Source organism: Danio rerio, chromosome 11 (genome assembly GCF_052040795.2).
Source record: "Danio rerio strain M-AB ecotype USA chromosome 11, GRCz13ab, whole genome shotgun sequence".
NCBI classification, from domain to species: Eukaryota; Metazoa; Chordata; class Actinopteri; order Cypriniformes; family Danionidae; genus Danio; species Danio rerio.
In genome coordinates, this window is record NC_141031.1 from 7,655,001 (window position 1) to 7,670,138 (window position 15,138).

At 30.7% G+C, this 15,138-nt stretch overlaps 1 protein-coding gene across 50 annotated transcripts in view; it reads left to right on the forward strand.

The window, feature by feature from the left end:
• Positions 1-15,138, forward strand: part of adgrl2a (adhesion G protein-coupled receptor L2a) — a 272,313-nt gene that overhangs the window by 52,370 nt on the left and 204,805 nt on the right. For 37 of the 50 annotated variants that reach the window (XM_087273229.1, XM_087273228.1, XM_087273230.1 and 34 more), the window contains exon 1: positions 10,451-10,901. The exons of the other annotated variants lie outside the window; for them this stretch is intronic. The gene's annotated coding sequence lies outside the window, so the exon portion shown is untranslated. Of the gene's footprint in view, positions 1-10,450; positions 10,902-15,138 lie in introns of those variants that run through there. 50 annotated transcript variants of the gene reach the window in all.

Here is a 15,138-nt window from a genome sequence, read left to right on the forward strand (position 1 = left end):
CAAATGATTTTATAATTGTTGCAAATACTCTGAACAAAAGCAAGTAAAGAATTCTGTAATGATTTTTGTTAATATACACTAACACATCCATAAATAATAGTGTTAGCAAAACAAAACTATTAAAGCTGTAGGTTCAATTGGGCAAGGACAATGACAGGGTTTGTACATTTGTAAAGTATTTTTAATAAAGAAAAACAACCTGAGAACCAATTGAGTGATGTATTCCTTTACAGAATAACTCACAGAAATCAACCATCAGTCCATGTTAGATTTTTTTTTGGAGGAAATACCTTTTATTTACTGTTTTTTTTGTTTTTATTTCAGGGACAGTTAATGTACAGTTCTCAAAAGTCTATAAAATAGCAGAAAATGTACTGGCAGTTCATTACAAGGTTTTTGCACCATTATATACTGTATATAACAACAACCCAAACAACATATCGCTTTATTAAAAATGTCAATAAAAGTCACCTTTTTTACTTTTCAAGGTTAAAAGTTGTTGGAAGAAAGATTAAGGTCCTAAATTGCAATTAAAAGCCATAACTTAATGAGGAAAAATAAAAACATGAATCACAAAATAAGGAAAACTGGATTTTAGAAAAAACGAACATCAGAAATAGCAAATTTAGGTTGGTATCATTCACATCAATTGATTAAAAACATTAAATAAATTCTACATGTAAATACTACAAAAATATAATACAAATACATTTACAATTGTCGCCATGTTTTGGTCAGTCCTTTTACAATTTTTTTCAATTTAACATCAAATGCTAATGGTTGGTCATTTTTGTTCAATGTAAATCTTTTCACTGTTGTAAACATTACAGAATGACTGCTTATTTGGTCATATCTTCACATTTTACATGTTAAAATAAACCTAGGACGACAATAAATATTAAATGAATGAATAAAGGCCATTCTATTATCTCTGAATGAAATGAATAGAACGTTTTCAGTCAAACGACATCTTAAATATTGCAAATAGTCTGAATAAAAGCAAGTAATTAAGAATTATGAAATAATTGTAGGTAATATACACTGTAAAAATATCCATAAATTAGCACTTTTTAGCATAACAACTATTAAAGCTGTAGGTTCAATTGTGCAAGGACAATGACAGGGTTGGTAAATTTGTTAAGTGTTTTTAATAAAGAAAAACAATTTGAGAACCAAATGAATGACGTATTCCTTTAGAGAACAACTCACAGAAATCAACCATCAGTCCATTTTAGATTTTTTTTTTGGATGAAATACTTTTTATTTACTGTATTTTTTGTTTTTATTTCAGGGACAGTTAATGTACATTTCCCAAAAGTCTTTAAAATAGCAGAAAATGTACTGGCAGTTTATTACAAGGTTTTTGCACCATTGTATACAACACAAACCCAAACAACATATCGCTTTATTAAAAATGTTAATAAAAGTCACTTTTTTTTTTACTTTTCAAGGTTAAAAGTTGTTGGAAGAAAGATCAAGGTCCCAAAATGCAATTAAAAGCCATAAATAAATGAGGAAAAATAAAAACATGAATCACAAAATATGGAAAACTGGATTTTAGAAAAAACGAACATCAGAAATAGCAAATTTAGGTTGGTATCATTCACATCAATTTATTAAAAACATGAAACAAATTCTACAAGTAAATACTACAAATATATAATACAAATACATTAACAATTGTCCCGATGTTTTGGTCAGTCCTGTCACAATTTCATTCAATTTAACATCAAATGTTAATGGGCAGTTTTTGCTCAAGGTAAATCTTTTCACACTCTCAGAAATAAAGGTACACAAGCTGTCACTGGGGTGGTACACATATGAACTTAAAGGGTCCATATTGATAACTCAAAAGTATTAGTACCTAAAAATTTTAAGAGGAACACTGTTGTACTTTTTAAGTACTAATATGTACCCTTGAGGTATTAATATGGACCAAACAGGCACCACATCAGTGACAACTTGCGTAGCTTTATCTCTGAGAGTGCAGAGACTCTGAACAAAAGCAAGTGATCAAGAATTATGTAATTATTTTAGTCAATAAACAATGTAAAAATTTCCATAAATTGGGAGTTTTCCATATTTTGTGATTCATGTTTTTATTTTTCCTAATTTATTTATGGCTTTTAATTGCATTATGTGACCTTGATCTTTCTTCCAACAACTTTTAAACTTAAAAATTTTTAAAAAGTGGCTTTTATTGACATTTTTAATAGTTTAAAGTGATATTGTTTGGGTTGGTGTTGTATATTAAGGTGCAAAAACCTTGTAATAAACCACCAAACATTTCTAAAATGGACTGATGGTTGATTTCTGTGAGTTGTTGTGTAAAGAAATCCATCATTCATTTGGTTCTCAGGTTGTTTTTCGTTAATAAAAACACTTTGCAAATTTACAAAGCCTGTCATTGTCCTCAGCCCAATTGAACTTACAGTACTTTAGTAGTTTTGTTATGCTAAAATCTGTTATTTAGGGGGGAAAGAAACTTCAGAAATAGTAAAGTTTAAATTATTGTCATTGATTAAAAACATGAAGTTATAAATAAATTCAACAAATAAATACTACAAACATATAAATACATTTACAATTGTCTCCATGTTTTAGTCAGTCCTGTTGCATTTGCATTAAATTTAACATAAAATGCATGCAATACATCTTAAAGACTATGATTCGGAAGTGCCATCAATTTATGGAGAAGCTGACAGATCAAGGATGCATTCTATCATTGAACTGTCTGATTTTATACTTGCTTTTGTATGATCTCTTGAGGACGACAAGGTCAGGCCCTGTCATCTTTTTTTATATGTGAAAATGTCTTTCTGGTTGGTGTAAAACAAAACCTGATGAAGGTCTGCTAATCTGCTAATTCGTTTTTCTTCAATGTAAATCTTTTCACTGTTGTAAACATTACAGAATGATATGGAGCTAATAATATGCCAAAACAATCTGAATTTGAATTGTGTTGATTTGAATTATTCACTGTTGTCATTTAATAAATCAAAATTTTTATATGCTGTTAAAAAATGTTTTGAATTTGAATTCCCTCATTTGAATTTAAATTTTTTAACTTGAATATTGAACATCTGAAATGTAAGACAACTAAATTTTTCAAGGCTGAATTTTTTTATAGACACATTTTTTTATTTATTAAATTACAATAGTCAATAATTAAAATGAACACAATTCAAATTCAGATTGTTTTGGCATATTATTAGCTCCATAGAGTGACTGCTTATTTATTTTTATTATATTATATTATATATTCTTATTATATTATTATATTTATTTTTTTCACATTTTACATCTTGAAATTTACCTATAGGACGACAATAAACATTAAATAAATGAATACATGCCATTAACATTTTCAGTCAAATGATATTTAAAATGTTGCAGAGACTCTGAACAAAAGCAAGTAATTAAGAATTATCTAATGATGTTAATATACACTGTAAAAATACCCAGAAATTAGCTGTTTTCCATATTTTGTGATTCATCATTTTTATTTTTCTCATATATTTATGGCTTTTAATTGCATTATGGGACCTTGATCTTTCTTCCAACAACTTTGAAACCTTGAAACGTTCAAAAAAGAGGCTTTTATTTACATTTTTAATAGTTTAAAATGATATATTGTTTGAGTTGATGTTGTATATTAAGGTGCAAAAACCTTTTAATTAACTACTAAACATTTTCTGTTACCTTACAAACTTATATTATTTCTTATACTATTTCAAACTACTAAAATGTCAATAAAAGTCACTTTATTAAACTGCAGAGTTATATTTTTAACACCATAAGTCAACAAATCAGAGATCAACATCCCATAATGCATTTTAAAAGATTAAATAAACGGAAAACACAGTAGGTAACATATTTTTTCAGTGTATTTAACAACAGGAACCATATTTTTTTTACAGTATTCGTTCATCTTTTTAATGTTAATTAGTGACTAATGTTTATTAGCGCATTAAGGTTAAGAACTTTGGATTTTAATAACACATTAGTAAATGAGCAATATGATTAATAAATGATACCTATGTAGTGTTCATTCAATACGAATCTAACTAACATTAGCTTATGAAACCTAAAGTGTGACCTTACAAAAAAGCTAAGCCAATTTACACCTGCTCAATTTTCTGGACTTGATGAATTTTGAAGGTGATATCTCTCACTGCATCAACACCAGATAATTGAACAGTTTGCATAAGACACAGAGTCACCCCGAGTCTCCTAATGGGTGAAGGGGCAACGTTATTGCAGAATGTGGTTTTTGGCCTCTTGTGTAAACAGAATGAATTGGAGTCTTGCAGGTCGAGGTACGGCAGTTGTATATGCTAATGCCTGGGCTATATTAATCTTAACTGGCGGACCTCAGAGAACGGCTGAGCTGTCGGCTAATGCTGTATCTGCTTTTACGCCACATCTGTTTCCACTTGGCTGTGGATGTCTTTGCATCGAGCCTCCAAGTTCAGACGTTACACTGACTTTAAATTACAGTGACCTTAATAACAGTTGCTAAACCATTCAGCACTGCTTAGATTTGTTTCACAGATATTTGTTTTAGCAGATATCGTGTTTCGGAGAGAGGGAGAGAAAGAGAATTCAAAATCACTGCGTAATACAGTGATGCATGCGTACAAACTGTTGAAGGCTGTGTTGGCGTTACATGTGGGAGAGAGTGGCATTTGTTTGCACAAGTCATTTGCTTTACAGGTCAGTTATTTGACATTGCTGTAATCCAGAAAGCTATGTGGTCATGAAGGAAGTAGAATGTGAATTTCCTTTGAGGCTTGGGCCTGTTCCTCCTTGTTCTCTCCTGAGTAAACAGAAATTTGGAAGGGCGAGAAGTCTTTCGAGGAGGGTTGGTTTTAGTTTATGGCATTTTTAATTTTTTAAGATAGTTTTAGGTGTTTGTTATGTATTTTACATGTTTGGTTTTGGGCAGTTGAACATATATATATATATATATATATATATATATATATATATATATATATATATATATATATATATATATATATATATATATATATATATATATATATATATATATATATATATATATATATACGTATATATATATATATATATATATATATATATATATATATATATATATATATATATATACGTATATATATATATATATATATATATATATATACGTATATATATATATATATATATATATATATATATATATATATATATATATATATATATATATATATATATATATATATATATATATATATACGTATATATATATATATACGTATATATATATATATATGTATATATGTATATATGTATATATGTATATATGTATATATGTATATATATATATATATATATGTATATATGTATATATATATATGTCTATATGTATATATATATATATATATATATATATATATATATGTATATATATATATATATATATATATATATATATGTATATATGTATATATGTATATATATATATATATATATATATATATATATATATATATATATATATATATATATATGTATATATGTATATATGTATATATATATATATATATATATATATATATATATATATATATATATATATATATATATATATATGTATATATGTATATATGTATATATATATATATATATATGTATATATGTGTATATATATATATATATATATATATATATATACATATATACATATATACATATATACATATATACATATATATATATATATATATATATATATATATATATATATATATATATATATATATATATATATATATATATATATATATATATATATATAGTGCTCAGCATAATAAAATATATCCCATTTTACATTTGAATATAGGCAATGTATTTTGGTGCATTTAAACAAAACAGATTGATTGAACAGATATATTTATTAAAATAATATTTTAGTCAACAAACATATTTAGAAATTGAAAGATAATACAATAAAATTCAAGCAAAATATTAGAAAAAAACTACAATCTATAAAACTTTCCTTTTTTAAGAATTGTATTTAATATTTTTCTATAACATATAAATTTGGGTGTACTATAGTTTTTGGACCGTTATTGTAAGTTATTTTTGTAAATAAGCTCCAGATTTGGCTTTAGTACCGACTAATCTAATGTATAAACACAAATACAATATATATAAAGATACAGTGCTCAGCATATACAACTACACCCCTAACAAATCTCCCATTTAAATTGATATTTTCTATAGGAAGTTAAGTATTTGTGCATATACATTAAATTAGTCAGCACTGACACCCAACCTGGAGCAAAATCTAACAATATACTTTACAAAAATCCAAAAGCCCAAATTTATACATTAGGGATAAATATTAACAAAAAATTTGTTAAAAGATCGAAAATCAAAAGAAAAAAAATAAATTAAATCTTGTTGAAATTTCATAGTTTATTATTTGTTTATTATGTTTGGTGACTAAAATATTATTTTAATAAATATATGTTTTTAGTAAGTTAGTTATATTCAAATGCAGCAAAATATATTAATTATATTCACTAAGAAATGGATCATATAAATATTAATAATAAATTGTTAATAAATAAATGTAATAATAAATTAATACATATACGTTTTCTAAATGGGGTGTCCTGAGGTGTTATTTATTTGGTATTTTCCACGATGCCAGAATGTAATATTTTACTAATATTCAGCTTAAAGAGCAGTTTACCAAATTAATCAAGTTATATGGGAGCTAGGTTAATAAGTTAATTAGTTAAAAGTCACTGGATAATAATGGTTTATTCTGTATAAATCGAAAATCAATATTTTTAAAGGGGCTAATAATATTGACCTGAAAAATGGTTTAAAAAAAAAACTTATTTTATTCCAGCCAAACTAAATGAATAAGACTTACTGCAGAACTAAAGAATATTATAGGAAATAACTGTTAAAATTTCCTTGCTCTGTTAATTATAACATGGGAAATATTAAAAATAATACTATTGAAATAACTTATTTAAATAATTTTACATGAGGGCTAATAATTTTGCCTTCAATTCCAGACCAGAGATGCCCAAATTAGGGCCAGTGGGCCCAAGCTGGCCAATGCTAATCTTTGAATTGGCCCACCATCCAGAAAATGGGTGATTATCTATGACAGCGATGTTTTAAAAATGAATGTGACATTTTCTTTGTTTATATTTGTAACATGTTTTGTAATTGATTCAGATTTTTTTTTTTTTAAATGTAAATACTGTCATTCAACAGGCAGAGAGCAATGCACAAGAAATCAGCATGCAGGTCAAGTCAAAGGCAGTTGCAGCTTAATGCATTAAGCATTGAACTGTGTTTTTATTTTATTTTATAATAATTTAAAAAATTATTGTTTTGTATTATTTTTCATTGTGTTGTTAATAATACTGTTTATATTTTTACTGTAATAAGTTCACTATAATTAAAAAAAACTGCATTTGCTAATGTAAATAAAAGCAATGTTTTGAAGTTATTTTTAAATATTAGAAAATAAATTAGTTTTACTCATAGAAACTTTTACCTTCGGTCAACAGCCCTCAATCAAGTTTGGCCAGTCATAAGGAAAGGTTTGGGCATCCCTGGTCTAGACCATTTGATTTGAAGAACTGGATGAGATATTTTATAGTTTATACTGAGAAATCTCTTTGATGTTATGCATTATTTGAGACTAGATTCTAATTTTTATAAAGGAGACAGATTTTATTTTTATTTATTTATTTATTTTTGAGAATTTGTAGTTAAAATACATTTCAAATGGATTATGCATCCCAATTATGTAAGCTGCTTGAAATTATTTCTACAGGCAAATCAAAACTAGACAGCTTTGTCCTATTTTAATAAACAAACACATAAATAAATCGATGATGCATAAATAAATGGCCATGTTTAACAGAGAGTGATCTTGAGACGTGAAATTTCATGAATAGTTTCTTCCTGCTGGCATTGAGAATGTCAAATGAATGAATTCACTGGCTGACATACACATTTGCATTCACAACCCTCATATAATAACTGCAATAAAACCAGGCTGATGATGTAAAATCTGTTTCCTATACAAAAATTAGAAGTACATACAAATGTCCTTAAAGAAAATACAAACACACACGCACATACACGTTCACACCACTGTAAATAAAACATTACAAGCAGAGGACGGGAGAAGGGAGGGTTGTTGGTTGATATTTTAGAGGAATTTTCAGAGGGTTTTGGGGGTTGGTCTGGTCTGATGTGACACGGCAAAGAAAGCAGACGGAAGCCGAACGTTTGCTGATGATCATGATTAGAAGAGTGTTATACAGCTAATACCTGCACTAATCCTTATTTAAGCTACAATCTGCTCTCCCACATAACATAAAGAGCAACTAAAATGAATACAGATCAACCAGTGTTATTTTCATTAAGTCAATCCTATTACAAATGCACCAGAGTTCAGATGAATTTGTATTCCTGTGAAATGACAAATATCTATTACAGGTTCTTGGCAGCACGGATTCATTACAAAGACTCTGTAGCTTTAAAAACCCACAAGAGCATTAGAAACACATTAAATGGATTTTTATATGTTGCTTTCGAGTAATAATAATAATAATAATAATAATAATAATAATAATAATAATAATAATAATAATAAATTATTATTTATTACTTACAATTAAGATTTTAAGATACTTGCTTTATTAGTGCTCATAAAGTATAATTCCTAATCCTACCCAATTATTAGTTTCTTGCGCTAAATATCTTAGTTAATGGTTTCTTATTAGCAAATAAATAAAATAAAGTGTGACCATAATAACATTAATAATAATAATAATAATAATAATAATAATTATTATTATTATTATTATTATTATTATTATTATTTTTAAACGTTTAAGATATTTGCTTTGTTTAAATTAGTACTTTTAAATTATTATCTTATTCTACATCCCTAATCCCACACAATTGAGTTTCTTGAGCTAAATGAGTGTGACCGTAGTAATAATCATAATAATAATAAAAATAATAATAATAGTAAAAAATAATAATAATAGTAAAATAATAATAATAGTAGTAGTAAAAATAATAATAATTATTTAAAAAAAATAATAAATAATAATAAAAATATTAAAATAAATAAATTAATTAATTATAATAGTGATATTATTAATAATAATCATTGTAGTAAAATAATAATGATAGTAAATAAATAATAATAATAATAATAATAATAATAATAACAACAACAACAACCATAATAATAATAATAATAATAATAATTATTATTATTATTATTAATAACAACAACAATAATAATAATTATTATTATTATTAATAACAACAATAATAATTGTAGCTTTATTCAAACTTTATTCTCTCTATTTTAAGAGTTTTTTTCTGTATATTTTCCACCTAAATAAATGTAATGCTAATTGCAAATGCATTTGATGAACCCTTTTTTTTTTTTAAAGAAAACAACCCCAGCATATTTAAATAGATAAAATCAGTGGTTTGTAACAGAACTGATGCATTTGTGTGTGCGTGTCTATTTGTGTGTATGAGATTTTGCTAAAGCCCATTGCTTTCCCTTGACTGCAAGAATGCAACACACATATGGTTTTACTTCTGCAAAACTAATGCATAAACATCAGAAAAAATATATCAGAATGACCTTTACCACATCTGTTTTCTCTTTTGTCCCTCAAAATGGATCTATTACTATGTAAAGTTATGCATATGAAAATATAAGTGTGTGCTCTTATACTGTGAGCTTCACCTGCTGTAAGAGTGAAACAGAGAAATGCGCCCTTAGAGTTGTTGGATTTGACTGAAACATCGCTCCGACGCTTTATTAATGCCAGGTGTAGGGGGGATGCATAGGGGGTGTGTGTTCCAAGTGCATGCATGGCCTTTTCAACTCAATCTATAATAGTTCTAGGATTTGCATTGCATTTAAGGGTTGAGGATGGTCAGTGAATAAAACAAAAGTAAATAAAATGGCATGTTGTTGAGTGGACTACTGCTCCAGTTGCAGCATACAAGTCGGTCTTTTGATTGAGGCCAAGTTGAGGAAAAAAGACAAAAATCTGCAGTTTTTCTTTTTGATGCAAGCTAGAATTACAGTGAGAAAACATGTGCAGTCATTGGCTGATCAGGCCGGCCTGCCCACAGCATTAGGGAATCTTTCTTCAGTGTGCCCCAATGAGGGGCATGTAGCAGTGCAAATCCAATGGAAAATAGCCAAAAGTTGTATATACAAAACAAATAATCAGCTTTACGTTCCTCTTCAGCTCTGCGTAATCGTCTTCCACAACAGCCTTTTACTTGAGATATTTTTCCCCCTCTCCCTGCGATCCTATTCTCGTCGAATCCGTACCCGTGTAATCCAGGAATCCAGTTCCAGGTTTTAAGCGCAGCCGTTCTCACACATCTCCGCTGAGCTCTCACAGAGAGAAATCTCTCAACCGCGGGCCGCTCTCTCTCCGGCTGGAACGGGACTCAACAAACCCGAAGACGCTCAAAGGACTGAAATAAATAAAGAGGACTGTATTTGTTTGTTTATTTTTTTGGCTTCTTTTTATTTTGGCTCTTTTGCAGTAGTTGCGTTGCGAACAGGTCCGCGTCCCCTTGCTCTCCTCCAGCAGGACGGACGGAAGGACGGACTCTCACCGTACCCGCATCTTTTCATCCCGGCACGGCGGAGCGCAGGACTGAGCGCGGCTCTGCGGGAATGTGAGCGCTCACACTCAGATAAAGAAGGCTCGGATGAGCGGAGCATGCGTGCGTTGTGCGTTGGAGACGCGCTGCTCCAAATCAAAGACCTTCTTGTAATTGCCTCAACTGATTAATTAACTTTACGCCTGATTTTTCTTCAACTACCCGCTCACTCACTCAAGGTAAGAAGAATCTCTTTGTTAATGATAGGCTAACAATGCGCTTAAGTAACCTTAAATTCCTAAACAAAGTTATAAGCAAGTTTGTTGGTTACTCAAACTTTTTGAGCCTAAAAAAAGAGAGGAATCAATTTTTCTGTCCATGCGTGCTTTATTAGTATAAATCACAGCTAGAAGCCGAAGTGCGTTTTTAAAAACACATTTAACTTTTATATCTTAGCCAAAAAGTATGATAAAAAAAAAACTTTGAAAGAGTTGAATCCTAGTTGGATGACTCTAAACGAACAAAACTACTCTGTTCAGAGTAATTAAAATGATGGAAAGGGGGACCATGGCTAATTGAGAAATGGTTAATCAAAACACAACCAGATGTGGATTGATTTGGTCGGCTGCCATTTCTCTCTTTGTCTTTTACCCTTTCCCTTTTTTTGCTCTCTTTGAATGGAAACTATTAGTGTGTTAATGGTGGGGGTCTTCAAATAAATCCCATAGAGATATTTCAGTCCTTTGGAGATTCTTTAAAGGTGTCAGTGAAGTCTGCACACTTTAATTTATTGTCATTGCCTTTTGCTTCCTACAACAAGTGTGTGGTGACCTACATCAACTGTTGAACTCACTAAAGCTTGACTTGGGTTGTTAAATTGAGGTCTTGTGTCTATAATTAAAAGCAATTTCAGGCTCTTTTTGGTCGTTTTTAACTCCTCGGGATGATTAATGGGAAGCGAATGGTTCAGGGTGCACAGACAGCAGTGATCGAGTGCTAACTAGGGGACTTTAAGAACCAAGTGCAGTTTAAATAGTCTGAACCTGATTTTCTCCAAAATGTAACATCGGACACTTATGAGCAGTCGCTGTAAAATTAGATCCTTTAACCCCACATTTATAATTAATCCACACCCAGGCCCCTGGTGCCAATGGAGAGATGAGCAAAATCCAGCCGGTGGCACTTCTTTGCCCAAACACTGAACAGCTTGATAAGGCATAGTGAAACAGGCAAACATTTCATTAGTATTCATATCACACTGTAATCACATAATTAAGAATTATGCAGTTTATTATAATTATTTGTGATGCTGATGAATAAACACCATTACTGTTGTAATTAAATATGGAAGACTTTATATAGGTTCCTAGACACTATCATTTGAAATGTTACCAAAACAGTGAGCAAATCACATGTGTTTTTGGGTAAACATTGCTTTGGTGCATAAGAGCCTAAGAGTCAATACGAGAGCGCGGTGTTGTTTGAAATGCAGTGCATGCTTTGAGACACACTAATAACCGACTGTGAAACATATCGAGTCACCTGAATGCACATTTGGCATGCTTGATTCGGAGCGTTTTGGACCTACAGAGGGCGTTTATATTGAAACTCGGAAACTCTGTATAATTTTAAACTCGTTAATGATTCAAGTTAACGCTTTTATTCTTTAAATCTGAGTGTTTCCCCCCTTCCGTTGTTACATTTATAACTTCTACAATTATTCAGCTAGGAAAAATAAAAGTAGAGTTTAAAATACACTCATAAAGCGGCAGTATATTTAAAGCAGGCAACATTTCTCTGAATTAGAACTTCAGATGTACATGTGGAGTTTTACCATATGCCATGTGGTTTTTGGTCTGGATTCTTGCATGTCACCATTTGTGCTTTAAATAGACATTCTCGTACCCGAAAGAAAGAAAGAAAGAAATGTTTTGAATTTGTATAAGTGTGAATGGACTCCGTTTGAAGCCGCTCCATTAGCATTTCAAAGTGGCCTGAGCTCTATTTGAGCCCTGTGCTCTATTAGCTTCAGCACAGGCCCGGAGAACAGGAGGGGTGAGAGGGGACCGGGGTTTGTAGTTCATTTCTCCTCGTCTTTGTGTTTGTGTGTGAAAACACTATCCCATCCTTTTCATTTCAAAGGCATATTTTCCTTGGCTCTGTTTCTTTCTGGCCCCCTTCCTGCATCAGAGAAATGAAAACAGCCAAACACGAGCAGGATTATGAGATCCACCAGAGAACTTGCTTAGGTATTTTCACTCAAAGTGGAAAAAGGACCGGTTTCTACATTTCCAGTAACGCAGAGATGAATGGATGCCATGACACCTACACAGAAATTCTGCTCACAAGTGTGGAGCTTTATGATTCTGATAGTTAGTCGTACAAAACCCGTGACGGCTGATTATTCACGATTCATTTTTTCGACATGATGTCTCTCAAATGCATTTTTGCTTCAAAAAAGAAACAAAGTAAATATTAAAAAATCAGTCTTTTTAATGTACATCCATACATTAATTTAATTACAATTTAATTTTGTTAGCGACATTTGGTATTCTTTGTCCTCGAACATGTTCTAATGAGCTGTTTTCATTGAAAAACATTCAGAAATATAACATATATGTGTACATTTTGTGATCTGGCAAACATGATTTGTGGTTCATTATCGCGCATGGGAAATATCAGATACATGTGGAGACAATTTGACACACTACGGACAATAAAATGCGCAAAATGCGAGCATTTCGCCACATAAAACTACAACTTATTAAACTACCAACAATTAAACAAGCCAAAGCTTTTGCTCATAATGCTTAACAGCTTTAATTAGAGCCATAATTCACAATATTTTGCGTGTGTGTGCTTTACAGAAGGCAACTGACAGCCATTGTTCTCCGAACATCAGTGTTTGCACAGCCGAATCAAATAGTCGGACTTACTGAACAACAAATACATCTCCATGTAGCATTTATACTGGAACTGTGCATTCTAATAGACTTTAAGAGATTTTAATACAAAAAAATTTAAATAAAAAATTAAAATAGTGAAGAAAATGGGCTTGAAGACTAAAACAAGAAGACCACTTCAGCTTGGATGTGCCATTCACATTGTAGGCAAGGCTGTTACTTTAGAGACGCTGTGATACAGGATATAGGGCCATATGCTGCGGTTACCAAGCGCATAAAATGGAAAACACTTTCAGTTGGGCAAGAATTTCAAATCAGATGATTTCTTCCCCTGTTTTTGATGCAGTTGTGTGTTTACAGAGCTTCCTGCTGTGCCGATAAACGCTCACCAATTTGCAGGGAATAAACAGCCCTGTTACACTTGGAGTTTTATGTAAAGTGCTCAGCTGCCTTTGGTGGGTCAAATACCTGCCTTTTACGGTGGTTTTTATTTTACGATCGGTAATCAGCGGAAGGCAGGGCGCCTTCTCTGCCATTTTGTCAAAGTGTTTGTTTCTGCTCGCGAAAGGTTTGTGTGACAGTGGGACGGCAGACTTTATACACAGGCTGCCATTTTAATCAGCTGCAGACTGTGGGCAGCACACACTACTCTGAACACACCCAGACTCCAGTGTGTGTGTGTGTGTGTGTGTTCAGACATGCAATCGATATGATTTATTTTTTAAAAATTGGCATACATCAAAAAACTCATTTATAGATCAAAGTTTTGGTGATTATTATTAATTTATTTATTCGTTTATTTTCAAATTTAGCAGCAGGAACTACAGTGTAATAATCGCCATCATCAATGCACTATCCGAATCAATTCCAATTTTTTTGTGGGTCTTCGAATTATTTTGGAATTATTGCCACAATTTATACGGAATGAAATCCAAATCGTCGTGATATATATTTTTTGACACTGCGGTAAATTATATTTTGGAATCGCGGATTACATTCATTTAGTATTTATCCCATACCCTGCCATGTTTATTTTTATTTAAATGTAAATGAAGTCCACAGCACGATTCATCTCATTTCGTTTTTCAAATTCAGGAACTACACATATTTAGTTTGGTGTATACACAGGGGGCATGACTTATCTGTCCTAGAATTGGTATTTAGAAAAAAAAATCTCATCAGAAAGCAGAAGGTGGGAACCCAGGTACAGGGTAAACAGTATCTGTGAGCAAAGAGAGAGAGAGAGGTTTAATAGACGTCTGGTGGTAGAGGTGTCTCGGCTGGCTTACGGGACACACTTGAAAGGGCCATTTTCAGCAGACACACCTGTTATTTCAGAAAGCTGTGAAGAGGTTGGGCTATGTAATTCTCCTTTTGTTACTTATTGCCATTAAAAGGTGTTAGTTTTTAACATTAACTTATTTTAATGACCCGCACTAACTACCAATTATAATCTTGCAGTTGTATTATTCTGGGAGAAGTAAAATACATTAATTTTCTTTAAATGTATTCACATAGTGGAGGAATAATGTGTGTTGTGTAACGCAATATAACTGAAGTTAAGTCAAAATTA